The sequence below is a fragment of the Elgaria multicarinata genome, chromosome 4, assembly GCF_023053635.1.
Source record: "Elgaria multicarinata webbii isolate HBS135686 ecotype San Diego chromosome 4, rElgMul1.1.pri, whole genome shotgun sequence".
Taxonomy (NCBI): domain Eukaryota; kingdom Metazoa; phylum Chordata; class Lepidosauria; order Squamata; family Anguidae; genus Elgaria; species Elgaria multicarinata.
The window spans coordinates 29026616-29053655 of NC_086174.1; the positions used below are offsets into that span (position 1 = coordinate 29026616).

Below are 27040 nucleotides of genomic sequence, written 5' to 3' on the forward strand. Positions count from 1 at the left end.
AGAGTAATAATAACATAGCATTATACCATCAAGGGGCTTTAAAGTGTATAAGCGCAAAGCAGCTTGCCAAACCCTGGGGTTCTGCAATTTCAGTAAAAAGCTTGTCAAGAAAGTAACTGAGAATATTGGAAGTGTTTGTGGCAGGGGAAGGTTGCAAACCACAAGGACAGGAGAGGGGGTGTAGCTTTTATTTTGACCTCCCTTTATTTTCTGCCTGCAGCCCAAAATGGACACCGTCTTTGTAAGTGAAAATGATGTGATGCCCAAAAAATCCACCAAAAAATCCAGCTATGTCACCTAATAAGTGAAAGATGAACGCCCTGTTGCATTCCAATCGATATATGTAGGGGTGTAAGCAATGGAGGCTGGTGTCTCCGATCTAGATGGGGCTGTGAATCCCTCTGGCTTTAAGTCAGAACTCTAAAGACCCTATCCAAGGTGTTGAACCTTGTCCACAAAATAGGTTCAGCACCCTGTGCAGCTCCTTTACAGTTCTGATTGGTTCTGCCTGAAACCCAGAGCAGATTCACATGCCCACTAACATCGGAGCCAACAGTCTCCCCTGATGTAAGTTGGGGATGATTAGGGTCAGAGACAAAAAAAGAAGACAGGTCTACAAGTGAATATGCTTTCCAGCAGAATATGGGTTTGCTCAGGTGTGTCGTCGCAGAAAACGCCTGCCACGTTTGTTTGTTTTTATTAAGAAGCATTAGAAATTTTCCTTTGACAAAGAGCTTCCTTGAAATTAAGGCTGTGTACTCATCCCCCCCCCCCCGATCTGCCACGGAGGCCGATCCGGAACCCCTGAAGCAGCCCCAATCTGCCTTGGGCCTGCCTCGAGGGTTGCCCGACCTGCTTTGGTGCTGAAGCCGAGGCAAGATTTGGGCCCTCTGAGGCGGCTCGGACTTTTCTGGGTGCCGGCTGCAGAGCCGGCACCCAGAAAAGTCTCCCCTTCCCTACTAACCTGGTGCCTCCGCTATCCACCGCCGCCGCCATCCTTGCAAGGATGGCAGTGGTGGCAGGCAGCGGCGGCAGGTAAGCCCCACCCCACTTATTTGCTGCTGCCGCTGTCCGCTGCTGCCGCTGCACTTGCATCCAGCGGCTTCCACTGCCGCCAATACATAAGCCCAGAAGTAGGCCGTGCAGCCTTCTTCCGAGCTTATGAGTCGGCAGCAGTGGAAGCCACTGGATGCAAGGGCAGCGGCTGTGGTAGACGGCAGTGGCAAGTATGCCTCCCCTTCCCCACTTACCTGCTGCCGCAATTAACCTGTAAAACAATCAATTAACCTGTTGATTGTTTTACTATGATTTTAATTTTTGTGAACCGCCCAGAGAGCTTCGGCTATTGGGCGGTATAGAAATGTAATAAATAATAATAATAATAATAATAATAATAATAATAATAATAATAATGTAAGGGACCCACCAAGGGCCGGCTCCAAAGCTCCAAGGTGGCCTAAAGCTTTGCCCGAACCACCCCAGATCCATGATTCAGAGGTCCGAATCACCCCAATCCGCTTTGGATTCAGGGTTCAGATCTGAGGCAGTGCACAGCCCAACTTGAAATACACTGGGAGCCATATTAATCTGTGCAGCTGTGGGGTTTTGCCTCTGCTTGTTTTTTCTCCCCTAAGGCTGTAATTGATCCTCTGTATTTGTGTGACTTGCTATTCCTTGTGGAAGCAGACATTGGAGTTAGTGTACCGCTAAGTGATGTGCATTGGAGTGGGAGAAAAGTCCTAATTGCTCATATACAACAATGGAGGTCTAAATTAGTGGTGATCATTGGGCGGGGAGTCATGCTGTAAAGCAACCCATAAAAGCGGGGTCATCTATTCAGTGGGACTTGCATCTCTACTCTGATCTCACCCCAATAGGGATCTGGGATACAAAGAGGACCGGGTTGCTGTATCATCAATAGTTACGTAGAAGATGTAATTTCATCAGGTTCAGCTTTTGATGCACTGTAAGACAAACTGCACTCATCAACATTCCCTCTTCTACAGAGATATAAAATTCTTATGGATTGGCTCAGTGAAGGCTGGTGACTCCAATGTCAGTGGGGTGACTCCAGTGTCAGCCTCCCTCCACTGGATTGGTTTGGAACACAGGTCTTCTCTCTAATCTGCTTGTCATAGTGCCCACCGTTTTGCTGGTCATTATTGCCTTTATTTCTGATATTCTGGCTCTAAGTGCTGCTGTTAATGTAGCCAAACAACATCACCTGTTCACAAGAAAAAAGGCATCAACATCCTTGGGGAAACCCCAAGATTTTCAGCTGTAGCAAAAAGTCATCATCATCATCATCATCCCTAAATGGTGGTGGAGACTCCAAAAATAGTCAATGAGAACTAAACATATTCAGTGCCCACAGAATACTGACTGCTAGCAGGGGACCCAAAAAGTTTGGGGAAGGAGGAATGGGATGGAGTGCTTGGAATCCTGAGCAGCAGCACTTCACGCTGCGACATCTTGTTGCAGGACCAACTGCAGGTTCCTCATATGCCTTTCATGGGTGCCTTTCACTAACGTGGCCTATGGGTGCGTGGGTGGGGTTTTTCTATGACTTGAGTTGCTTGCGAAACCCACACTGAACCAGGTCCTCAGATTATAAAGTGTTCTGGTATCCTTCATGATTCAGGTTCAGTGACAGGCCACAAAATTGCATAGCAACGGTAACCAGGACTTAGTCACCCCTGAAACATTCTCACCATAGTTCTGAAACTTTCCAGACTTGGTTGCTGTCAAAGGGGTGTGGAATGTCCGTGTTTGCACGTGTGTCTCTGACGAGCTGCCTTGCTGCTTCCAGGTTCCTCCTTTGCAGGCTCACCTGAGCTTAGGGAGATGAAAATCTTCCCTGCTTGTAGGCGAGTTACGCTGGAATACTTGGTTTTAAGACAGTTCAGTCCAGCTCATTTCTATCGGAAATCGGTATGGAGTCCTATGCAGATTTACTACTGAAATCAGTGGTAGTGACACTTCAGAATAAGCATGCATGGGATCAGACTCCCCGTTAGGATAAGCCCCAAACTGCAAAGAGACTTGTGCCACCTTAAAGCTAACAACACTGTTGTGATCGCAGCCTATCTTACCTGACGCAGAAGCAGACAACCAAAATGCTGAATATCTGTCTGTCTGCATGTCTAGACTTCCTGGTTTACAACCTGATGACTTTCAAGACTACAGTTCCCAGAATCCTTCAACATTGCCCATGCTGGACGGGGCTTATGGGTGTTGTAGTTCAAAACATACGCAAGTCTAGGAGCCAAAGGGCAGGAGGTATATTGAGCAAGGTGAGATTTAAAAATGAAACAGTGTGGATTGCATTGCCACTGCAGCAAATTCAGTGTCGGGGGCCGCATTTAAAGGCCAGGGCGGGCACATACAGTCCATTGGCCGGGTGTTATCATCCGCTTGTCAGTGTCCTCCTTGGCGTGGGGATTACGCAGCGCAATCCCGCAGGAGGGAATCCGGGGGTTTAGAGGGAATCGGTGCCAATGGGAAATAGATCCAAAGGCATAGGAACAGCCTTATCCAAAGCCCTGCCAAACCCACACTGGCATGATGGATGGGAAGGAGAATCAATGCGTTTTTCTTTTCTTTTCTCCCCCCTTTACTTTTATGATTCCCCTCCCATTTGTTCCAATGAGAGGAAAATTATGTATGACCACTCCAGAACTGGTGGTCATTCCCCCCAATTCTGGGGCCGTGCTGCGGGAATGGGAAGGCAATGGACCCTGCGCGCATCCTAGCCTTCCTGTGATCCACCCTTATCACACTCTGGGATGTCCCCTTTTGCCTCTAATAATGTCAGAGCTCTGAAATCAGGCAATCCAAGACTATAGTGACTGGGACAGGATTTGTGAGGTTGGATGCCCCACTCTACGGTTGGCCTTTTCTCTGCCTTTGGAGGGGGAGACCAGAAACAGTCGATGGGCCTGGGATACTCTGCAACAGCCCATAGGAGTTCAGCCTTCCAGGATTTACAGCTGTCCTATCCAGAAACCATAGACACACATACACGCACACACGCACACACACACACACACACACACACACACAGAGAGAGAGAGAGAGAGAGAGAGAGAGAGAGAGAGAGAGAGAGAGAGACTATGAGAGAAATTTTAGATGTAAACAGCACTCTGGAATTGGGATCCATTTTTAATCTGCTTAGTGGTGGGCTGCTTAAAACACCTGGTTAACATCTGGGAAATCTGAAACCAAGGAGAAATTCAGGAACTCCCTCTCTCATACCTCTCTCTCTCTCTCTCTCTCTCTCTCTCTCTCTCTCTCTCTCTCGTTTTTGCCTCTTTCCATTTCCCCTGAAATTGTTTCCTGTTCTCCAGAACATAAGACACCCCAGCAAGGAAATGTCTACAGTATTGGACAAATAAGAACCAGCTGTTCTTTGTCAGGGTTAATGACTGAAAACCATGATGGAAAAACTGTGAGACAATATTTTAGAGATAAGCAGAGTGGGCTTGGGTGGAAATTGCATAGGGGTGAATTTACACAGTGCGCTGATCATGTTAACAATCAGGCCGTGTGAAACTGCTTTCATCAGCTGTCACTGGCTCAGTCCTCATGTATTGGGAGTGAGGCCTATATTGCACATCATAGTAGAGCTAAAATTGATTTGCAAGGATCGAGCTTTTAGAACTAATATAGATTCACAGAATTCACAGTCCTGTTTTGGGGACCAACAATCCTGTGCAAACCATGACTCAGATACTGCACATAACACATCTGTACTAGAGTATGCATGAGGGGAACAAGCTTCTTTTCTTCCTCTTCTTCTTATTTTATTTATTTATTTATTTATTTATTTATATCCCACCTTTTCCCCAATACTAGGCCTCAAGGTAGCTTTACAAAATTAAAACAGATACAATTGAAACATATAAATAGAAATACACAGAAGTTATATTATTATTATTATTATTATTATTATTATTATTATTATTTATATTTATATACCACCTCATAGCTGAAGCTCTCTGGACGGTTTACAAAGATTAAAAAGATTGAACATTTAAAACAGAGTATTAAACAGAAAGTATCTGACAACCTGAAAAGTGTTCACAGGAAAATGTGGCCTTACATTCCTGGGAAATTCTGTCTTATGTGTTGTTGTTTTGTTTGTTAGATTCTCTGTGGATTAATGGGGTGGTGGTGCTAATGATGCCAGCAAAAATTATTCCAAAGCAGCATCCAGTAACTTGGTAAGAAGTTGATATTATTTACATCTTACAAAAAAAAACCCACATTTATTGTAAAAGAGAATGTATTTCCTATAGGACCTTAGGGGGTACCATTATTTTACAGCATTTTTCCACTCATTTAATTAGATGTTTCCCATCCACTTCAGGAATGGCTAATTCCTGAACAGATACAAGATGTTCTTCGAAAGCCACAGGCACACTTGTTTCGACACACTAATGATTGCCTTTCATAATGAGCTATATAACCCAATGCCTTTCATCACAACAACAGTGTCCTCGAGGGAGTTACACATTCCCAACTGAGGAAGGGCATGGAGGCAAGCCTGTCTGTAAAATGAACGGCACCGTTCTAGTTCCAAGATAATCATGTTCTGCCATTGCCAATCTCCCGAGACATGTTTTATTTTTTTAAAAAAATGCTTTGCTAAAATGCTTAGGGATCTATCATTCGTGCAGCCTAATAAATCAAGGCAGGCATGAGCAACATGAAAGGAAATTCATTAGAGCTTCCCAAGAAACATGTCTTCTTCTCAGCAAAATGGGGCATGTACAGCGTTGACTTTTAACAATTATTATAAGCTGGGACAGCCCAAGACATTTTGCTTCCTGCGGTGAAGGACAAGATGGCACCCCTCCAATTCAATGTACAAAAGCCAACTGCATGAGCCGTTGAATTTTCCTTCAACATTTGTGATGGAACAGCATCCTCCGCTTCACCTGAAGGCAGCAGGCTAACTTAGGATGCACATGGCAAGCTTCATGGCACACAAGTCTTTCCTCCAAGCATCTTCAGCCACAGGCAACTGCTTCACTGTGCCTAATGGTAGGGCCAGTTATATGAGGTGGTTTTGCTATAGATCAGGGGTGAGGAACATTAAGCCTTGGGTGCCATATCCGGCCCTCTGAGGGTTCCCCAGAGGGCCTCTGCCCTTTCCCCTGGCCCCATACCTTTCCCCTGACCAGCAGTTGTTTCATTTCCCCCAGCTTTTGTGCATTTTCTCTCCCCCCCCCCATTCTCTCCTAAGCCTTAGATACTAGCAGTAAGAGCTTTAAGCTAACATAGTCCAGTTATATATTTTGCATTTTTGGCCCTGCCCTGTTTGCCTTTAGCCCTGCCCCCTCTCTCTTTGGCCCCGCCAGTCACTGGAATGTGCCCCCCCCCGAAAGCTTCTACAGAATGGAATTTGGCCTTGGGCTGAAAGGGGTTCTGCACCACTGCCCTAGATTTCAGAATAACTATCTGTGAATAACACAGAAGTCAGAAGGTGATTGGTCTTTTGCTTCTCACTGTAATTTACAGCTGGATCCTATGTTTGCTTCCACCAAAGCAGTGGCACATAGGATCCCAGTGAACATCTCTGCATCACCCATCATGGATGCTACCTTGTCCCCTCAGCTCCAGTCCCCACTTTATGACTCAATGGCATTGAGCCACTGCATTGCACAGCACACTGCGCATGGCACTAATGTTGAGCTTCACATTTATGAAAGCACTTCAGATGTTTTGCATGTTTGAATATTCGGCTGTTGCATACAAGGCAATACAACATATTCCACCCTTGGAGGAGTAAGTGGCAGGACAGTCTCTTCCATGCTCATACTGCTTTCAAAGCAGGGCCCACCTTTAGGTGGAGGGCTTTCTCAGGTAGTGTGTGTAGTGGTAGGTCCCTCTGGACAGTCCCCTCTGTGCCACACAGCCTGCCCTGAGTCCCCAAAGCTAGTCTGTTTCCCTTAATTTTATTTTATTATTACATTTATATCCTGCTTCTTTTCCTCCTTAAGGAACAAGGCAGCATACATAATCCTCCTCCACTCCATTTTATCCTCACAACAACAACCCTGTGAGGTAGGCTAGGCTGAGAGTCTATGACTGGCCCAAAGTCACCCAGTGAGCTTCCATGGCCAAATGAGGATTAGAACCTGTATCTCCCGACTCCTACTCCAACACTCTAGCCACTGCACCACACTGCCCTTAGTCTTGTCACCAGCGTTAAATAGGATTCAACTATGAAGAGAGACTGAAAGAACTGGGCATGTTTAGCCTGGAGAAGAGAAGATTGAGGGGAGACATGATAGCACTCTTCAAATACTTAAAAGGTTGTCACACAGAGGAGGGCCAGGATCTCTTCTCGATCCTCCCAGAGTGCAGGACACGTAATAATGGGTTCAAGTTAAAGGAAGCCAGATTCCAGCTGGACATCAGGAAAAACTTCCTGACTGTTAGAGCAGTACAACAATGGAATCAGTTACCTAGGGAGGTGGTGGGCTCTCCCACACTAGAGGCATTCAAGAGGCAGCTGGACAACCGTCTATCAGGGATGCTTTAGGGTAGATTCCTACATTGAGCAGGGGGTTGGACTCAATGGCCTTGTAGGCCCCTTCCAACTCTGCTATTCTATGATTCTATGATTCTATCACTGTGGCCAGTTTATGTACATGGAACGAAGGTGGCAAGTGCTATCTTGTCCTACACCTCAGGTGAGAGAATGTCTTGGGCAAGCTCTAGTGATGTTCGAATCAGTAAAACCTGAGCCCGCTATCTTGAAACTCATTTCGATTTGACTCCATATCAGATGGTGAGCTTTGTTTATTTCTTCTCGTATGAAATTCCATGCGTAGTTCTGTGCATATATTTCCAAGCTCATGCATCAGTGGGCCCATTTTCAAATGTACACTTTTTGGAATATATCTACTTCTGAAATGTGTGGATTCTTCTCCCATGATGAAAGCCTATTTCTGTTTAAAAAAAATGGCTATGTATTCATTTGGAAATGTCTGCATTTCTGAAATGTACACATGTTGTCAAATATGCTTTTCTTCGTGTCTGCAAAGGACATTGCAGAAATGTACAGAAATATACAGACTTCAACTGCAGGTTGCATCTGAGCCTGGATGGTGCAAACTGGGTAAAATCCTGGTCAAAAATGAACTGAAATGAATTTGTCATACATCCCTAGCTAGCCCTAATTAATGGCAGCAGAGTCAAACAGAGGCATGGAGCCCAATCTAGCAGGCCTTTTCCCTGCAGAATCCCCACTGAAATGAGCAGAAGTTCCTAGCGGATTATGCTCCAAATTAATTAGTGATGGATGATGCTATTTGGATTTTCCAAATCAAATGCTATGCGTTGTTCTATAATTCTTTGTTTAGAGTTCTTACTTTGCAACGCAGCCACTGAGTCCTGCTTATCTTCTTACGGAGTTGCTTTTTAAAAAGTGCCTTTGTGTTCTGCCATAATGACTTTCAGAATCACAGGGTTGCTTTCTTCTTTCAAGAGAACATCTTACTTGCTTTGTTTCTGCTTTTCTAAACAAGAAGTGAATTAATCATTCTAAGTGCGAGCTTAGAATCTTTTTTTGGCCTGGTGTGTTTGAAAGCTGACAAGCTTACAAAGGAAATTTGGACAATTTCAACGTTTCTTTCAGCTGGAAAGGAGCAGGCCATGACATGATCAGTTTTGCCATGTTCAAGCGAAAAGATATATCATGAAAGTCACTAAGTTACAGCCAAACACCCTTTATCTTGACAGGGTTTTTTTTCCTAAAAGAAAAGAAAAGAAAAGAAATTTTTGGCCATGAAAAACAAAATGATTCTTTGCAGAAGAACTGTTCCTGGAGTGTACACCCTTCAATTGTGTGTGCAGTGTTTAATGACCTCCAAAGTGGTTGGATATGAAACATAGCTTTGGGAAATGGTTCAGTCTCCGTTGCCAAAGAACGGCCTTTCACTAGAGACCCTCGAAAGAATTGGAATTCATCTTAAGTTAATAGTTGTTTCTCTCTTCCTCTTTTAGTCTGAAGAATGAATGGACTTCAGAATGCCTTAATTTTTTTTACAAGAACTGCTGATAACTTTTTTATTATTATTTCTTGGCAGAATTGGATGAAATTTACAGGGATAGTTTCCCCTTCTGCAAGTCTGCCAAGTTTCAGAAGAACAGATTCAGGATTTTGTGTGTGCAAGAACAGCCTTTACAGTTTGGGAGTTTCAAAAAAGGAGAAGAAAAATAATGTGCTTACCCCCTGCGTGTTTTGTGGCCAATTGTTATGAAAGTGACCATCAGCATAGAGGTGGCCCTAGTTATGAAACCTGCAAAATTTCAGAAGGATAGGTGCAGGTGTGTGTGTGTGTGTAAGTAAGGGGAGTCTTCAGATTTCATTAACAAGTGATTCATTTACCCTTACCTAGAGTGACCATATTTTGGATACCAAAAAGGGGGATAACATGGCTGGCCCCCAAGGAGGCATGCCTATCAACATAGCCAGCCCCCAGGGAGCATCTCCAGTCCCAAGGGGGCATGCACACCAGAACATACCCATAGGCCACAGCTAGACCTAAGGTTTATCCTGGGATCATCCAGGCTTTGCCCCTGCCTGAGCACTGGATCCCCTGTGTGTCACCTAGATGTATAGGTTTGATCCCTGGATGATCCAGGGATAAACCTTAGGTCTAGTTATGGCCTTGGTCACATGTCTGTTTTTACAGCACACAATTAAGACAAACCTGTTCTACATAACATCTTAATGTTAAAATCAAGTGAGACATTCAATGTATCTGAAATTAACTTCACTCACTTCTACTTTTGTAGCTTTTGCTGGACTTTGAAGCTTTTGCTATACACTGTGTGATACAGTCTCCTTTTCCCTCAAATATCTTTACTGGCTGCAAATCCTTCACTGGATGACCATAGTCTTACTTTTCCTAACATTTAGCTCTCTTTTCTCATCACCTTTCTCATATCCACACTCACAGATTCAGTATACTGCTACCACAGAACAATTGAAGAAGTTGACAAGTGCAGAAAAAATCCAGTACAACAATCTAGTAACCTAGCATTCAGAAATATTATAAAATACTATTACTGTGCAAACATTAGCCACAGAACAAAATGGACTAAAGGCGTGTTGTAGTCACTTCTCACTAGCACCTCTTAGTTTGTTTCAACTTCTGGTTTATCAATGAGAAACTAATCTAAAAAATTGTCCTTATACCTCTGGTTCATTAGCCATGTAAATAAGACCATGGTCAGTAGCAATACAAAAAATGGCCATAATGGATGCCCGTTATCACAATGCTAGATGAGGATCTTTCCCTCCTTTTATCCAAATATCTCCTGAATTTACACTGCCTCAGTGTGCAGAGAACAGAAATCCCAATAAGGGACTCAAGGAAAAACTGCCCAAAGAAACCTCAGAAATAAGTCCCATTGACTTCAATAAAGCTTGCTCCCAGACAAATGAATACAGGATTGCAGCCTCTTCACATCTGATCACCTTAATCTAGCAAGTGCAAACCTCTCCTGTCAAGAACTATGCACTCACCAGAAGCTGGCCTTTTGGATCATGCAACCAGCAGGTGCTCTCCAAAAGATACTTTCAGATCCTAGGAGATCCAGACACACTCAAACAAGTAAAGCTAAGCCACGCTATGCACTCACATATTATCTTGTTGGGACAAAGCAATTCTGGGACAAGACAACACTTTCATAGAATCATACAATAGTAGAGTTAGAAGGGGCCTATAAGGCCATCTATAAGGTCCAGCTCCAGCTGAGAGCCCCCTCCCTCCTGCTACCAACTGTCACTGCAGAGGCCACCAGTGAGGGAGGAAGCAGCAGCCAGGCACCTCTCCACCGTGCCTGGGTCCAGCTCCCGCTGAGAGCCCCCTCCCTCCTGCTACCAACTGTCTCTGCAGAGGCCACCAGTGAGGGAGGAAGCAGCAGCCAGGCACCTCTCCACCGTGCCTGGGTCCAGCTCCAGCTGAGAGCCCCCTCCCTCCTGCTACCAACTGTCTCTGGAGAGGCCACCAGTGAGGGAGGAAGCAGCAGCCAGGCACCTCTCCACCGTGCCTGGGTCCAGCTCCAGCTGAGAGCCCCCTCCCTCCTGCTACCAACTGTAACTGCAGAGGCCACCAGAGAGGGAGGAAGCAGCAGCCAGGCACCTCTCCACCGTGCCTGGGTCCAGCTCCAGCTGAGAGCCCCCTCCCTCCTGCTGTCACCTGTAACTGCTGAACTTTCCAACTAAGATTGTAGTGCCTGAGTTTGCTTTCCTTTTCCCCCTCCTCCTCCTCCCTCCCAATCCCCTTTCCTTTTGTGTCATGTCTTTTAGATTGTAAGCCTGTGGGCAGGGACTGTCAAGAAATACTTTTGTAAGCCGCCATGAGAGCCTTTTTTGGCTGAATGGCGGCATAAAAATCCTTAAATAAATAAAAATAAATAAATATAAATCGAGTCCAACCCCCTGCTCAATGCAGGAATCCACCCTAAAGCATCCCTGACAGATGGTTGTCCAGCTGCCTCTTGAATGGCCAATACAATCGACCAGACATAACAGTCATAAACAAAAAGAAAAACACTTCCTCATTGACATAATAATACCTAGCAACAAAAATGTTGCAGAAAAGGAAGAGGAAATAGGAAAATGTACACACCACTGGCTATGGAAGTTAAAGAACTACGGCAACAGGAAAAAGTTATCTGTCTGGAATCTCCCACCAATCAGCTTCATAGGATGAACCTGGGTTCTAGTATTATAGGAGAGGGAGAAAAATGTCTCCCTAACATCATTCCAGGAAATTCAGAGGAAATTCTGCAAACTAGGGCTTCTTTTTCTGTGGTGGGGGATGAGAAAAAGAGCAATGTCTTCTGGGAAGATTCAGCTTAACTCTACTGGCAGGCAGGGCCCAAGGCAGCTTCAGCTATTCCTGCCACTGCCATGCCTGGTCTACCCTCTTGCCTCATCTGCTGGGCTAATCAAGGGTTCAGATGAGCCATGCAGCAGTGATCCAAGCCAAGGCAGATTGTACAGACCAGGGAAGGAATAGATGGGAGGTGGCATGACTTCCTTGTCTTTTTGCTACATTGGGGTATTGCAAAGTGTGTCAAATGCCACATTGCACTCAATGGTTCAGTAGTAAAGCCCATGCTTTTTCTGAAGAAGGTCCCTGGTTCAATCCCAGCATCTCCAGGTAGAGCTGGAAAAACTCATGCCTAAAACCCAGAGAGCCACTGCCAGTCAGTGTCGACAATACTGGATTAGCAGGACCAATGGTCTGATTCAGTAGAAGGCAGGTCCTTCAGTAGGCGTTAGTTTTGAGTAGGACTGCACTCTTAAAACAGGTCCTGCTGGCTGAATGGGTACAGGAGCCGGTTCCTCCAGCTTGGAAAGAGGAGGAAAGCTGCAATTGCCTGACAAGGGGCCCTTCTTCAGCCAACGTTGCCTGCCTTGGATTAGTGGGGCACCCTGGCAGGGGGCATCCTCCCAATTTTCTATAGTCTGGGAATAACACGCTTTCCCCTTTAAGGCCCCAAGTGGAGCAGTGAGGAAAGGGAATAATGTGCCTGGTTTAGAAATAGCAGACCTTCTTCAGTTTGGACAAATCCCAAATCTTTCCCAATCAGCCTGATTCATAAGTAGACATTCCAATTATGAACGGCAGGTAAAGAGGTCAAGATTTCATTTTTCTTTATGATCTCAGTATGTATTCATTAATTTTCTTGGCAAGATCTCACAAAATCCAGTAAACCCAAGCGGTAAAGAAGGTACAATTCAAAATAATAATAATAATAATAATAATAATAATAATAATAATAATAATATTTCTTACCCACCTCTCCATTTGGATCAAGACGGGGAGCAACAATAAGTATAAATACATAAAATTGATTAAAAACATAGTAGATATTATTAAAACAACCTAAAAACATCCTAAAATTCCACTGGGTAGGCCTGCCGGAAGAGATCAGTCTTAATAGCTTCCTTAAATTCTGGAAGACTATTAAGTTGACAAATCTCTCCCGGCAAGCCATTCCACAAACTGGGAGCGGCAGAAGAAAAGGTCCTCTGGGTAATAGTTGTCAGCCTTGTTTTTGTTGACTAGAGTAAATTCTTCCCAGAGGACCTGAGTGTGTGGGGCGGATGGTAAGGGAGAATGCGATCCCGCAGGTAGCCTGGACCCAAACCATGTAGGGCTTTAAAGGTGATAACCAACACTTTATACTTCGCCTGGAAACTAATTGGCAGCTAATATTATTGGAAATTAATATTATTAGAAACTAATATTCACTGCTGTTTTCAAAAGTAGAGATTTTCTGTAAAGATGTTTGGGGATAAAAAAGTTGTAGAACTTGCATATAATGTAGAACTGGATTAAATTATGAGGCTGCTTTCAGAGTGAAAATATAAAGTTGCAAGGCAGAAGGGCTCTTTTTATTTTTGTTTCATAAGATCAAAGTGCTACACAGGTAGACAAATTCATCTCCTCAACTGCCTTATGAAAGCAAATGATATGGAGAGAATTATTCGCTTTCATTCTGTTCTATCATGGTCTCTTGAACTAGTCCCAGATTGAGATGAAAGGCAGTTTTATACAGAAGACGTTGGAACAGCAGGTGATGGATTGCAGAAGGAGTCGAGTAATTTTAGATCCTTTAAAAATATATATATTCACTGCTGTTTTCAAAAGCAATTTGGGAGACAGTGTGGCTTTATTGTATGCTTGACAGGCATTGCAGCTGAAAGGCAGGAAATTGTACAATGCTGTTTGTCTTCCACCACTTAAGATGCAAGGTAATCCCAAGGTCCACATGATTCTTCTATATGAAGAAGTTGACTTTTACTGATTCAGACCATGGCTTCACCTTTAATGGGCCTCCATGAGTGTTTCCCATCCTTTCAGGCTGATGTCATTTTAGCTGGAGAGTTTGGAAACTGAACATCTCCAAACGTCTTGCAAAACAAATGCTCTATGGGTCCGGCTCCAGAGGGGTCCCTGGGCAAAGTGGGTGCCCTCTGTCAGTGGGTCCTGGTGGGCTTAGCTGGCTGGGGTGGCAGTGCTCCAAGCAGCCCAGCCACCCTTGGAATTTCCCACAATGCCCCAGAATTAGGCTAGGTTGGATGCATTATACAATACTAAAAGGGTGGCTAGATCCAGCCACCTGGAAATGTTTGCAGTGCTAGGCCAATGATGATGATGATGAAGATGATGGGTAGGCATCCACAGTGGACCCTGGGGCCCTAGCAGCTGCCCAAGGATGTCAGGTGCTGACTCTAGTTTGGGGCCTTTCCAATAAGTTGCCATAATGGTCCTGATCCAGCATCCTATGTGCATTCTATTTTACATAGATGCCAAATCAGGCAGCCTTCCTCTTCCCCTTCCATGCAAAGGGAACATCTCAGAGATGTAGAGGGAGGGAGGGGGAGGATCTTGTGATATCCTGATCGTGAGAACCTCTCTTCAGTCCACATGCGGGCACAACATCCTGGGAGGAAGGAGGGTATTGCGCCTGCCTTTTTTAAAAAAGAAGAAGAGCTGAGCACACATGCGCTTCAATGAAACGTGAGTGTGGTTTGTTTGTTTTTTAAAAAAGCCCTGACCCCCCACTCCCCCCTACCCCGATTCCTCCTGGCCCAGTTCCTTTCCTCTACTGATCCCTGCTACTCATGGGGAGGAGGGAAGAAGCCAGGATGGGCAGCCACACCACCCGTGGTCTTGGGACGATCCCAAGACCACGGGAAGAATTGGATTTTCCCAGGGAGTACTTAACCCTGGAAAAACCCATTCTTGTCCCTCCTTCCTCCTATGCATCCCTGTGCATCATTCGGATGCACAGGGACTTGGCCGTGACCAGCCTGCATTTTCGGGCTGGTGTAGCAATGGCCTGAGTGTGCATTCTTTAAAGCTGAGTAGTGATGTCCTGATCACATTTCGGATCTCCTCTACCTGCAAGTCACAGCAGGGTTGAGGCATATGTGGTCCGTCAGTCAGATTTATTTGCGCAAAAAGAACATTAGTCATCACAAACATATAACATAGTCTAATTAAAAGATATATTTTAGGATAGATCATTCCACTACATTGAACCCCCTTTTTGAATAATAAAGTTGTATCTAATCCATTGGACTCCAAGGGCAAACATGGAGAGCTTATAAATGAGACTTTTATTCCTACCATCCAATAGACCAGGGAGAGGCAGAACCTCTCCCCACACGAGACCTCAGAGCAAAACTGGTGGAGTGCACTTGCAGTCTCTGTAACATCATGCATGCTACCAAATGTTGTGTGTGCTAGCAGATTTGGGAGGCATCTTCCACAATACAGTTAGGGAATTGTTTCTAGTAGAAGCATCACAGTTGCCTTCAGACTAAATTGGAAACAAACCAAGCTACAGACCCAGCTAGAAATAGAGGAATTTGTTTCAGGTATTTGTTTATTTTTCTTATATCACACTCTTCCATGAACAAGTTCCACAGAGTTTCCAGTGGTCTCCTGTAGTGGACCGCATGCATTTAGGACCCAACAGAGGTAAGGTTTGACTGATTCTGAAACAGTGGTTCTGAGTGTTGTGGCCAAGTGAGGGTTTGAATCCCAGTCTCTTGGATCCCCAGTGGAGGCTGGTGGCTTCAGTTTCAAGGGACTGTGAATCTATTCTGGGTTTTGGTCAGAACCAGCCAGAACTCTAAAGGTGTTGAACCCCAAACCCCCCCCTCAAAAATAGGTACAGCACCTTGGAGAGCTCCTGTAGAGGTCTGGCTGGTTCTGACTGAAAGCTACAGCGGCTTCACGGTCCCACTGAAATCGGAACCACCAGCCCTCTAACCACAGCAGCACACTGGTTGTTATGTTATGCTTGCAGGGCGGGAGATGCTACAGCATATCTCCTACCAATGTTCTTTGGATCGTAGGTGAATGTTAGGCCCTCTGAAGAGTTGCTGGGGATGGACTCAGAGGAGGAGGAAACAGAACCTTTACAGGCAGAGGCTAGTGTCACGGCTGCTGAACGGGTGCCAGCTGGGAGTGGGGCCAACTCAGAGAATGAAGGGGAAGCAGAGCCAAGTACCGGTGTGCCGGTGATTAAACCAGCAGGGAGCTTGGCCAATTCAGAAGACACCGAGGGAGAAACAACTAACTTACATGCACAGTTGTTTAGACAGCATAGGGTGGAAAAGGAAGCACGGCGCAGATCTCTGCGTATTTATACTAGACGCCAACTCAATAGGGAACACCTGTAGCTGCCAGGGAGGGGTATTTAGAGAGCTGGGAAGCAACAGGAACTTGCCAGAGATTAACTGAGCATCCTGGCGAAAGCTCTTGATTCCTGTTTCGGATTGTGTTGACCTTGTATCCTGATTGAACTTTGGACCGGCTTGGAATTTGTGACCTGCTCCTATCCCTGGACCTCTGGACTGCTTTTTGGACTCTCTCTACCTCTCGTAAGCCCTTGACTTTTGGAACTGAACTGGACTTTGCTTATGTTTAAAACGTCTTGTACTCTGACATTAAAGAGTTAACTGTGTTATTTCATAGCACAGATAAAAGACAAACTCCACCGTGTGTTGCTGAGTTTGTGGCCGAATTCTTGGAGTTTGTCTGGGCACGCTGCCCACGTCTGTATCTCCATCCAATTAGCTGGTCTATTGGCAGCTTTCCCGGACAGTGAATTCCCAGGCCACAGGTGAGGAACCCGCATTGTGCCAAACCATTGTTCCCCCAGTTCCTAGGTGAAGAAACACTGGCTTGGGAGGAGCTTCAGCAAAAACTCTTCCCACATGGCTCGTGGTTTCTCATGCGCCCCAAGCAGCATGGAAAGAAGCTGTGCTGTGGCCGCTGCCAAGTCAACTGGGCACCACAGGGGAAAAACAACAACCCTGAGCTTTGAAAATTCTACACCACTCCAACACAACCAGCAGCACAATTGTGGATACAATTGGTCTTAGTCCCTCTCCTTAGGGCAGAGCTATATTTTACAGTTGCTATGGCAACCTTTCCCATAAAGTATAGAAGTGACATACACATGCACAGATATCTTCTGGATGGGATTGCGCTCTCTCTGAAGGAGCAGGTGTGTAGCTTGGGGGTACTCCTGGATCCATCACCATCTATGGAGGCACAAGTGGCTTCCACAGTGAGGAGAGCCTCTTCCCAGCTTTGATCGGTATGCCTGCTACAGCTGTTCCTGCACAGGGATAGCCTGGCCAGATTGATCCATGCACACAGCAGATCGCATAGTTAAACTATGGCATTTGCTACTATGAGCTACTTTGGATGGCTTTAAAAGGGGGCTGGAGAAATTTCTGGTGGAGAAGGCTATCAATGGCTCCTAGTCCTGATGGCTATGTGCTACTTCCAGTATCAGAGGCAGTAAGCCTATGTACACCAGTTGCTGGGGAACATGGGCAGTAGGGTGCTGTTGCACTTGTCTCCTGCTTGTGGGTTTTCACTTGAGAGCTGGTTAGCCACTGGACTAGATGGACCTTGGTTTCATCCGGCATGGTTCTTCTTATGTTCAATGGATTGTGGGAGTTGTAGTTCAAGACATCCAGGAGAGTGTCATGGTTGGAGAAGGCTGACACTGAGAATGAAAACCCTCCATCAATCAGTCATTCTGCAGTTGTACCACACCCTGTGATCCAGAAGAAGAAAAAATGCACCCCTCAATTCAGGTTTTAGGTTTTATTTGCGCTTCTCCTGTAATGACCTTTCCCCCACATCCTCTGTCCAGAGTTTGGTTGTATATTACCTGTCTGACAGCTCAGCACCTATAAAATATTATGAATCAGCATTAAAATCGACACTTGTTTGTGTCAGTGTTTACGAGGCTTCCCAGAAGCACTGTATCCTTCAATTAAACCTGACTGTGTCTCACTCGCCCACTCCCCAGGAATAATAATAATAATAAAAAATAGGCTGTATTTCACCCGTTCTCCTTGTTAGTTTTAACTTACTGCAGGCAGCTAGGATAGCTACTGCTTCCTGAGCCAGTTGGTTTTAAAGATTTTCTGCCTGGTAAGGTCATTCGTGGCCTAAATCAATCCAGGAAAGTTTTCTGAGGAGTTCCTTGGTCTCTGGCAGCTGAATCAGAATGGACAGAGCAATTCTTGACAGGATTTCAGGCTGGAGAGCACCAAGGTTGGAAGCACTAACAAATCCAAAGCCCTTCCAGGCTTGTGCCAGCAGGGCTGAAGAATGCGGGTGAAGGGGGCACATTTTTCCTTTTCTTCCCCCCTCCTTTTTGTATCTTGAACTGTTTCTCTGAGGTCATCAATAGAGGCCCTTCTCACTTGCCTGCCACCAAAGGCTGAGGAGTACAAGGGAAAGGGCCTTCTCAGTGGTGGCCCACATCTCTGGAATCAGCTTCCATTGGGGGTTCATCAGGACCTTGTTTGCAGATCTTCAGGAAAGTTCTGAAGACCCACTTTTTCCCACAGTTTTTCTGTAGTGTTTAGGGCTCCTGGTTTTATCAGTAGTATTTTTTTTAAAAAAAATATTATTCATATTTGTTGGTAACTTATGCATAATCCAAAATGGAGGACAAAAGAGGACACATATTTGCATATAATGCAGCACCTGATGAAACTGACCAGATACAAAAGAGGGCAGGGCTCCTGCAGCTTTAACTGTTGTGATGAAGACGGAATGTTACCTGGTGCTGCATGCATACAAATGTCACCTGCTGAGATTCCCTTTTCTATGCAACTGTTAAAGATCCAGGAGCCCTGTCCTCCTTTCCATGTGGTCACCCTACATTTGATCCAGCTTTGCTCCAGGATTTACAACCAGACATAAATTAGAACTACGGCAAACAGGCACGTCCCTTGTAGAGATCCTGTAAAACAGCTCCTAGCCAGAAGCCATACAGTTTGATTGATTTGTTTTCTGGAGAGAGAGAAAATGAACAGTGTGTTTTGTCTTTAACATTCTTGAAAAAACTACCAAACCCACTCACCCCCCAAAAAACTTTGCTGAACTGTGGTCATAAGGGTTCATCTGCAGGAACAGATCAGAGCATGTCTGCACAGCTTTAACGGAATTTTGAATATTTGACTATATTACAGCAATAAAACTCCTTGCTAGCTAAGGATATTGTTACACTCTCTTTGACAAATTCAATAGACGGTGCTTTCCATAGCTTGCATCTCTTGTGCGCTGCTAACCTATGAAGACACTGAGCAGATTTAACCCGTCTTCAGCTGCTTCTGAGGCAGCAATCCTGTACCAACTTACCTAAAGAAGAAGCCCGATTGAACTCAAAGGGACTTAAGTCCGAGTAGAGATGTGTAGGGTTGCATTTTACTTCTCTTTTTTAAAGTTGTTCATAGTTCAACCACTGTCTCTAGCACGGCCATGTCACGTTCAGATTTTGTTTCAACCAAATTAAATCAATTTCCTTCCTTTAAATTATTTGACAAGGTTTGCTTTCTAACAATGCATTTCTTCTTCCTTTAGTACCTTCCTGATGAGGTGGTGATGCAATTCAACATTCTTAAAGGTGAAATGGATGAACATGTGGTCCTAGCAGAACACTTCCTAGCTAAGGCTATTTCTTAGTCATTGCAATGGCAAGGGTGCCCCCTGGTGGTTTTCGTTTTGTTTAGCAGCTTTGGATGCTTGTTCTTGCTCATTTTTTAATACATACATCGATATGCACGGTGCTTTACAGAGTACAAGGAGCTTACAGTCTAACATTTGACCCAGGAGAAAATAAATAAAGGACATAGGGGGAAGTGGAAGTCGGGATAAACAGGGATGCAATATGAAGTTATTTCAGTCACATGTGTGATTTTAAAGTTTCTCCTATTATTGTGCTACTTGAGAAAGTAATATGAGCTCTAAAATAAGGAACCATAAGAGGGGATCATTAATATTATTTGATAATGGGTGCTATGTGGGTACCATTAAAGAGATAGATAGATAGATAGATAGATAGATAGATAGATAGATAGATAGATAATGGGAATCTTGCCCACTTGCATTGGCTGCCTATATGTTTCCGAGCCCGATTCAAAATGCTGCTTTTAACCGATAAAGTCTTACACGGCTTGAGACCACAATACCTGATGGAATGCCTTTTCTAACATGAACCTACCTGTACGCTATGCTCAACATCTAAGGTCCTCCTCCGGGTGCCTACGTTGAGTGAAGCTCAGAGGATGGCAACAAGGGAGAGGGCTTCCTCTGTGGTGGCTCCCCAATTATAGAATGATCTCCCTGACAAGGCCCGCCTGGCACCAACATTGCTATCTTTTCAGAGCCAGGTCAAGACTTTTCTCTTCTCTCAGGCATTTAACAGCATATGTTGAGTTTGTAATTGACTCCGGATCTGCTGAGAGTTTATAATTGTTTTAAGTGTGTGTATTCCATTTTTTTTAAAAAAAATGTGCTTTTATGGTTTTAAATTTTGCATATTGATTTTTAATGTTCAGTGTTTTTAATCTTTGTAAACTTCCCAGAGAGCTTCGGCTATGGAGTGGTATATAAATGTAAATAATAATAATAATAATAATAATAATAATAATAATAATGATGATGGATCAGATTGAGGGCCCATCTAGTCCAGCATTCTGTTCACACAGTGGCCAAACAGCTGTCGACTAGAGACCCACATGCAGGACACAGTGCAACAGCACCCTCCCACCCATGTTCCCCAGCAACTGGTGCATATAGGCTTACTGCCTTGGATACTGGAGTTAGCATGTAGCCATCAGAGCTAGTAGCCATTGATAGCCTTTTCCTCCAAGAATTTATCTAACCCCCTTTTAAGGCCATCCAAATTGGTGGCCATCACTACATCTTGTGGTAGTGAATTCCATAGTTTAACTGTGTGCTGTGTGAAGCGCATAGTTGTCACGAATCTCCCACCAATCAGATTCATGGGATGACCCCGGGTTCTAGTATTATGGGAGAAAGAGAAAAATGTCTCCTTATCCACATTCTCCACACCATGCATAATTTTGTATACCTCTACCATATCTCTTTTAAGCTTCCTTTTTTCCCAAGCTAAACAATCTCAGCTGTTGCAACCTTCCCTCATAGGGGAGATGCTCCAGCCCCTTAATCATTTTAGTTGCCCGATCCCTGATAGACAATCTTGTGTAGTATTCCAGTTGTGAAGCTCACAGCTAACATTTCTCTCCCCCCCCCCAAACTGCCATTCCATTCTTTACAACTGCTGCTTCTTTCCTTATATTTTGGAATGTTTGTCAATCCCCTTATATGTATTTGTTGTTTATTCGTTCAGTCGCTTCCGACTCTTTGTGACTTCATGGACCAGCCAACGCCAGAGCTTTCTGTCGGCCGTCGCCACCCCTAGCTCCCCCAAGGTCGAGTCCATCACCTCCAGAATATCATCCATCCATCTTGCCCTCTTCCTTTTGCCTTCCAATTTCCCGAGCATCAGCCTCTTCTCCAGGGTATCCTGTCTTCTCATTATGTGGCCAAAGTACTTTAGTTTTGCTTTTAATATCATTCCCTCAGGTGAGCAGTCTGGCTTTATTTCCTGGAGTATGGACTGGCTTGATCTTCTTGCAGTCCAAGGCACTCTCAGAATTTTCCTCCAACACCACAGTTCAAAAGCATCTATCTTCCTTCGCTCAGCCTTCCTTATGGTCCAGCTCTCGCAGCCATAGGTTACTACGGGGAATACCATTGCTTTAACTATGCGGACCTTTGTTGTCAGTGTGGTTTTCTCCCTCTATTTGCCAGTTATCAATCAAGCTGGTTGCCATAATCTTGGTTTTTTTGAGGTTTAACTGCAACCCAGCTGCTGCCTTGTTATTAGCAATGCTTCTTAAAGCCCATTCAACCTCACTCTTCAGGATGTCTGGCTCTAACTCACTGACCACAACGTCTGAGCTATCCCCGATATTATTATCCTTCCTATACAGATCTTCCGTATATTCTTGCCACCTTTTCTTGATGACTTCGGTTTCTGTTAGGTCCTTGCCATCTTTGTTTTTGATTATACCCATTTTTGCCTGGAATTTATCTCCGATGTTTCTAATTTTCTGGAAGAGGTCTCTTGTCCTTCCTATTGTATTGTTGTCTTCCACTTCCATGCATTGGTTGTTTAAAAATAATTCCTTATCTCTTCTGGCTAACCTCTGGAATTTTGCATTTAATTGAGCATATCTCCCCCTATCACTGCTGCCTTTTGCTTTCCTTCTTTCTTGGGCTACTTCCAGTGTCTCAGCAGACAGCCATCTTGCCTTCTTGGTTTTCTTTTTCTTTGGGATGTTTTTTGTTGCCACGTCTTGGACAATGTTGCGAACTTCTGTCCATAGTTCTTCCGGGACCCTATCTACTAAATCTAGTCCCTTAAATCTATTCTTCACTTCCACTGCATATTCATTAGGAATATTAGTGAGCTCATATCTAACTGATCTGTGGGTCTTCCCTATTCTCTTTAGTTTGATTCTAAATTGTGCAATAATGCATAGAAATATAATAATAATAATAATAATAATAATAATAATAATAATAATCTGAGCATCTACAGTTTTGCATTTTATATTCACTTAACTCATAGCACCATTATGAATACAGGAATAAAATGGAGTTTTCTTCTGCTGCCTTCTGTTGCTCTCTGGATGTTAATTTGGGGTGGGGGGATCCTGCTGCCCATCATCTTTGGTGGCTCAGCAAACATCCGGCAAGCTGCCTGACTCCATCTGGAGTTTCCATTGTGCACCACAATCAAGGCTCAAGAAATCACATTATTCCCCCATTGCATAAATGGCATCCATAAAGGCCCCATTTATATAAGAGTAAAGGCGCAAATGCTCCATTTGCGCCTTTACATTTGCGTAAATAGGGCTTTACAGCCCCCATTTACACAAGGGGGGAAATGCTTGACAGCTGGTGGGAGCAGCACTGGACTCCTACCCTTGCATGCACTGAAGCCGTCATGGACTCTCCTTCCTTGCAGGAGTCACCGCCGCTGTGCCCCAAATGCTTGTCCTTTCATGCTGGGCTCAAGGTGGTGGGGAGGATGTGACTAGGCAGGACATCAACAGGTGTAGCTTTCTTGAACACTAATAGTGAGAATACTGTTTGAATAAGCCCTCTCCTACACCTAGTAATGCTGCCACCAGGAACTTTATCTCAGGCTGAGCGAAGGATGTCGAAGGGATCAGCTTTTGGGGTAGAGCTCCATGAGCTTTGGTCAGCCTGCCCCCCACCCCACCCCAGCCCGCCCCATCCCACCAGCTCACAGATCTTTGGGGTGATTCAATACGGCATGCCGAATGAGGCAAGCTTGCAGTTTCCCACCTTTTTTAAATTGGCGGAAATCCTTGGAATATTTTTAACCACCCTTTATGCCTGCGATCTTATCCAGAGTGTGCCATTTATGGGCACGATTTTGTGCAAATTATGATTTCTGTAAAGTTTCCCAGCCATGAGTTTGTGCAAAAATAATAATAATAATAATAATAATAATAATAATAATAATAATAAAATGCAAGCTTTCACCTACCAGGGTTGGGTAACTGGTGGAGTCCAGCAAGCAGAGTGAGAACAGGATGTGGGCGGGGGGGGGGGGGGTTCCATCCCCAGGCTCAACCCTTTAATTTTGTGAGAAGTGAGGAGACACTGGCTTTTATTCTGACCTATATTATTCCCTTCATTATTTTACCCTTTCGTAGCCATGAGCAGTAGGTGCAGGATTTTATAAAACAAAGAAATATTTATTAATTATAGAATTAAGATTTTAAACAGAAAATAATTCTAAAAGCATCTGTCTGTCTGTCTGGTATCACTCACAGAGCCTAAATTTCCACTTTAGTCTATACACACAAATTATAGGCAGTAAGCCTGTGTGCACCAGTTGCTGGGGAACATAGGTGGAAGGGTGACGTTGCACCATGTCCTGCTTGTTCATCCCTGGCCAATGGCTGGTTGGCCATTGTGTGGACAGAGTGCTGGACTAGATGGACCCTTGGTCTGATCCAGCCTGGCTCTTCTTACATTCTTATGTTCTTATAATCATAATTGATCTCTTCGCAATCTACTCCTTCCAGACCCTATCCAAACCCCATATCACTCTATCTATTTCCCTAATCCCCATCCATTCCCTGTCTGCCCCTCCTCCCAAGTCCTATCTCGGTCTAAACATTTTCCTATATGGACTATGCAGGCACAGGTCCCTGTCGACATAGCACACAACATGCCACACCCACCCACTCACTCAGCCAATCATCCCGTGTAAGCAAATACCTTCCATCACTCATCCCACTTTCACTCTGCATCTACTTACCATCAAAGCATAGATTTATAATATCAACACGCATTTATGACATAGCGTAGGTGTGGCTGAATTCGGTGAATGCTCATCCCGTAAGTGCTTGCTCCAAACCCACAAACCTTTGCCCTTGTGTTAGGAGGGCTTTTAAGGGCCCCATTGGAGCAGGGGCAAAGTGTGCTTTCTGGAGCCTCTGAAAAGAGCGCATTTCTACCTGAGCAGGGGAAAGGGTGTGTTCCTACACACTAGGGCAGACCTGACCCTAAGCACTTGGGGGGCTTGTGAATGCTCGAGCATGGCTCTGCCTTTGCACTGGGCACATCTGGTCGGGTCCATGAGGGCCGGACATAGCGGGGGTCTGCTGCCCTCATGGACCCAGTTGGCAGCACTACATCACCTAGGCGTTTCTGCCTGATGCATCCATAAAATGCATAAAATGCACTGTGCTCCTGTCGCTTCATGGATGTCCAGACAGCAACCTCCCCAGTCATTTGCAGGGATTGGGCACATGCTCTTGAGGTTTGTGGATCCCACCAGACCCTCTGCCTCTGCAGCCTGACCAGCACTGCTATTAGACTGCTCGATTGCCCGTGATCCCGCTTCCCAGCAGAATCACACCCTTTCCCCCAGCCTGCCCATCAGCTGCTTCAAGTTGTTGTAGTGGCTGCGGTGGAGGAGGGGTTTGGTCCACGGAGAGTTCTGGGCAGGGAGTTCAATGCATCCCCCCAAACTTCAGCAGTTGCTCACCCCGCAGTAGATACACCAGATGCAAGTGAACCCACCCACCCACCCTTTTAAGACCATAAGAACATCAGAAGCACCCTGCTGGATCAGACCAAAGATCCACACAGTGGCCAACCAGCCATCAGCCAGGGATGAACAAGCAAGACATGGTGCAACAGCATCCTCCCACCCATGTTCCCCAGCAACTGGTGCACACAGGCTTACTGCCTCGAATACTGGAGATAGCACATCTTCTAGCATGATAAAGAGGAAACAATGACCCCCTTCGTCTCATCACCATGCCTGTCCTCCCCACCCACTACAGTTTAGATAGCAAGCAGCTTCTCTTTGGGGAGGCTCCTGGCATCACTTAGAACCCTGAATGTCCAGGGTTCTAAATCACAGGGGAAGACTCCGCTAGGACTGAAGGTCCCCCACAGCAGACGTTTGCTTTCCCAAGATGTGGAAGGTGGTGAAGCCAACAATGGGGAGATGACAGAGGCCATAGCTAGAACTAAGGTTTATCCCTGGATCGTCCAGGGGTCAAACCTGTTCATCTAGGTGACACACAGGGAATCCAGTGCTCAGGCAGGGGTGAACCCTGGATGATCCCAGGATAAACCTTAGGTCTAGCTGTGGCCAGAGAGAATCGGATCAATTGGATCACCCATGGTCTCCCCCTCATGCAAAGAGCTCCTGTTTCCCCCTGAAGCTGTTACTGTGTTGTGTGTGTGTGTGGAGGGGAAGCATAGTGCAGGTGTCTGCCTTTTTTGCCCAATGGGGCTAATAGTAGCTCTGGGAAGGGGTGCAAAGGAATGGAAAGAGATGTGCTTTTACAAAACTCCTTCCTAAACCAATATGGGGCTTGAAACACAGCTACCCTTCACTATTCTTTTAATAATTTTTTTAAAAAAGAGATATGTGTGTGTGTGTGTATATATATATATATATATATATATATATATATATATATATATATTCCAGATGTCAGCTCCAATGGGACCTCCAGTGCCATGCCCCAGCAATTGCCCAACCATGCCAGATGCTGGTGTTGGGCCTGCCAGGTGGGGTCAATTTGGATTCTTCTCAATATGAATGCCATGGGGAACGAACCTACTTGCTGGTGGCTGCAGGAGCAAGCTTGGCACTGGCAGGCATAGGCATTGTTTTTCCCAGAAGGCCTTAGTGCAGCATTGTTCTGAGACATTTTACAAAAGTATGTGTGTATATGTGTGTGTGTGTGTGTGTGTGTGTGTGTGTGTGTGTGATTAAAGTGTCATTGACCACAAAAATCGATCCCCTACACTAGTAACCGTCAGCATTTTTGTTTCCCAGATGCCTCAGAACAACACAACATGAGGGCATTCTGGAGAAAAACAAAATGGAAGCCACCAGGAGAGGCTGCTGATGTTTGCTCCCTTACCACCGCTGCCACAAATGGTGGCAAAAAATGTTTTAAAGAAGAGAAGAGTGGGGAAATGAAAGACCAAACAGAGCACTGAAATGAAAGAAAATGTGAACAAAATTAAGCATGAAACAAATGAGTTTTTAATGCACAAAACATGAAATGAAGAATCCGTTTAATAACAAAATCTGAAACCAAAAATAAAGAACGAAAGAAATTTTAAAAAATAATCTTGTATGACCCTACTACACATACCTCCTCTCCTGAATCCTTAAAACAACATGTACAGTAGGGCAGTGTTTTCACCTCCATGTTGCAAATCCAGGTCTGTGGCTGAGTGAATAGTGGGCTCCCTAGGCTGCCCCCTAGTGGAGTTTTTAGTTGAGGTGAGATTTGATTTACCAACTTCCAGTGGTAGCTGGTGGCTCCGATGTTCATAAGGCTGTGAATTTGCTCTGGATTTCAATCAGAAACAGTCAGAACTCTAAAGGAACTATCTAAGCTGCTGACCCCTATCCCCAAAATGGGTTCAATATTGTGGGTAGTTTCCGGGAATGCTGTTGTGGCAGGGGTGATGGGAGTTGCAATGAAACCAGTGCAGGCTGGTGGTTCTGATGTCAGTGGAGCAGTGAATCCACTCCAGGTTTCAGTCAGAACTACAGTCAAGAATTCTGA

General features: G+C 44.9%; 1 long non-coding RNA gene across 1 annotated transcript in view; it reads right to left on the reverse strand.

Moving 5' to 3' along the window:
* The window catches only part of LOC134397394 (uncharacterized), a 1014583-nt gene that overhangs the window by 335115 nt on the left and 652428 nt on the right, over window positions 1–27040 (reverse strand). The gene's annotated exons all lie outside the window — the stretch shown is intronic.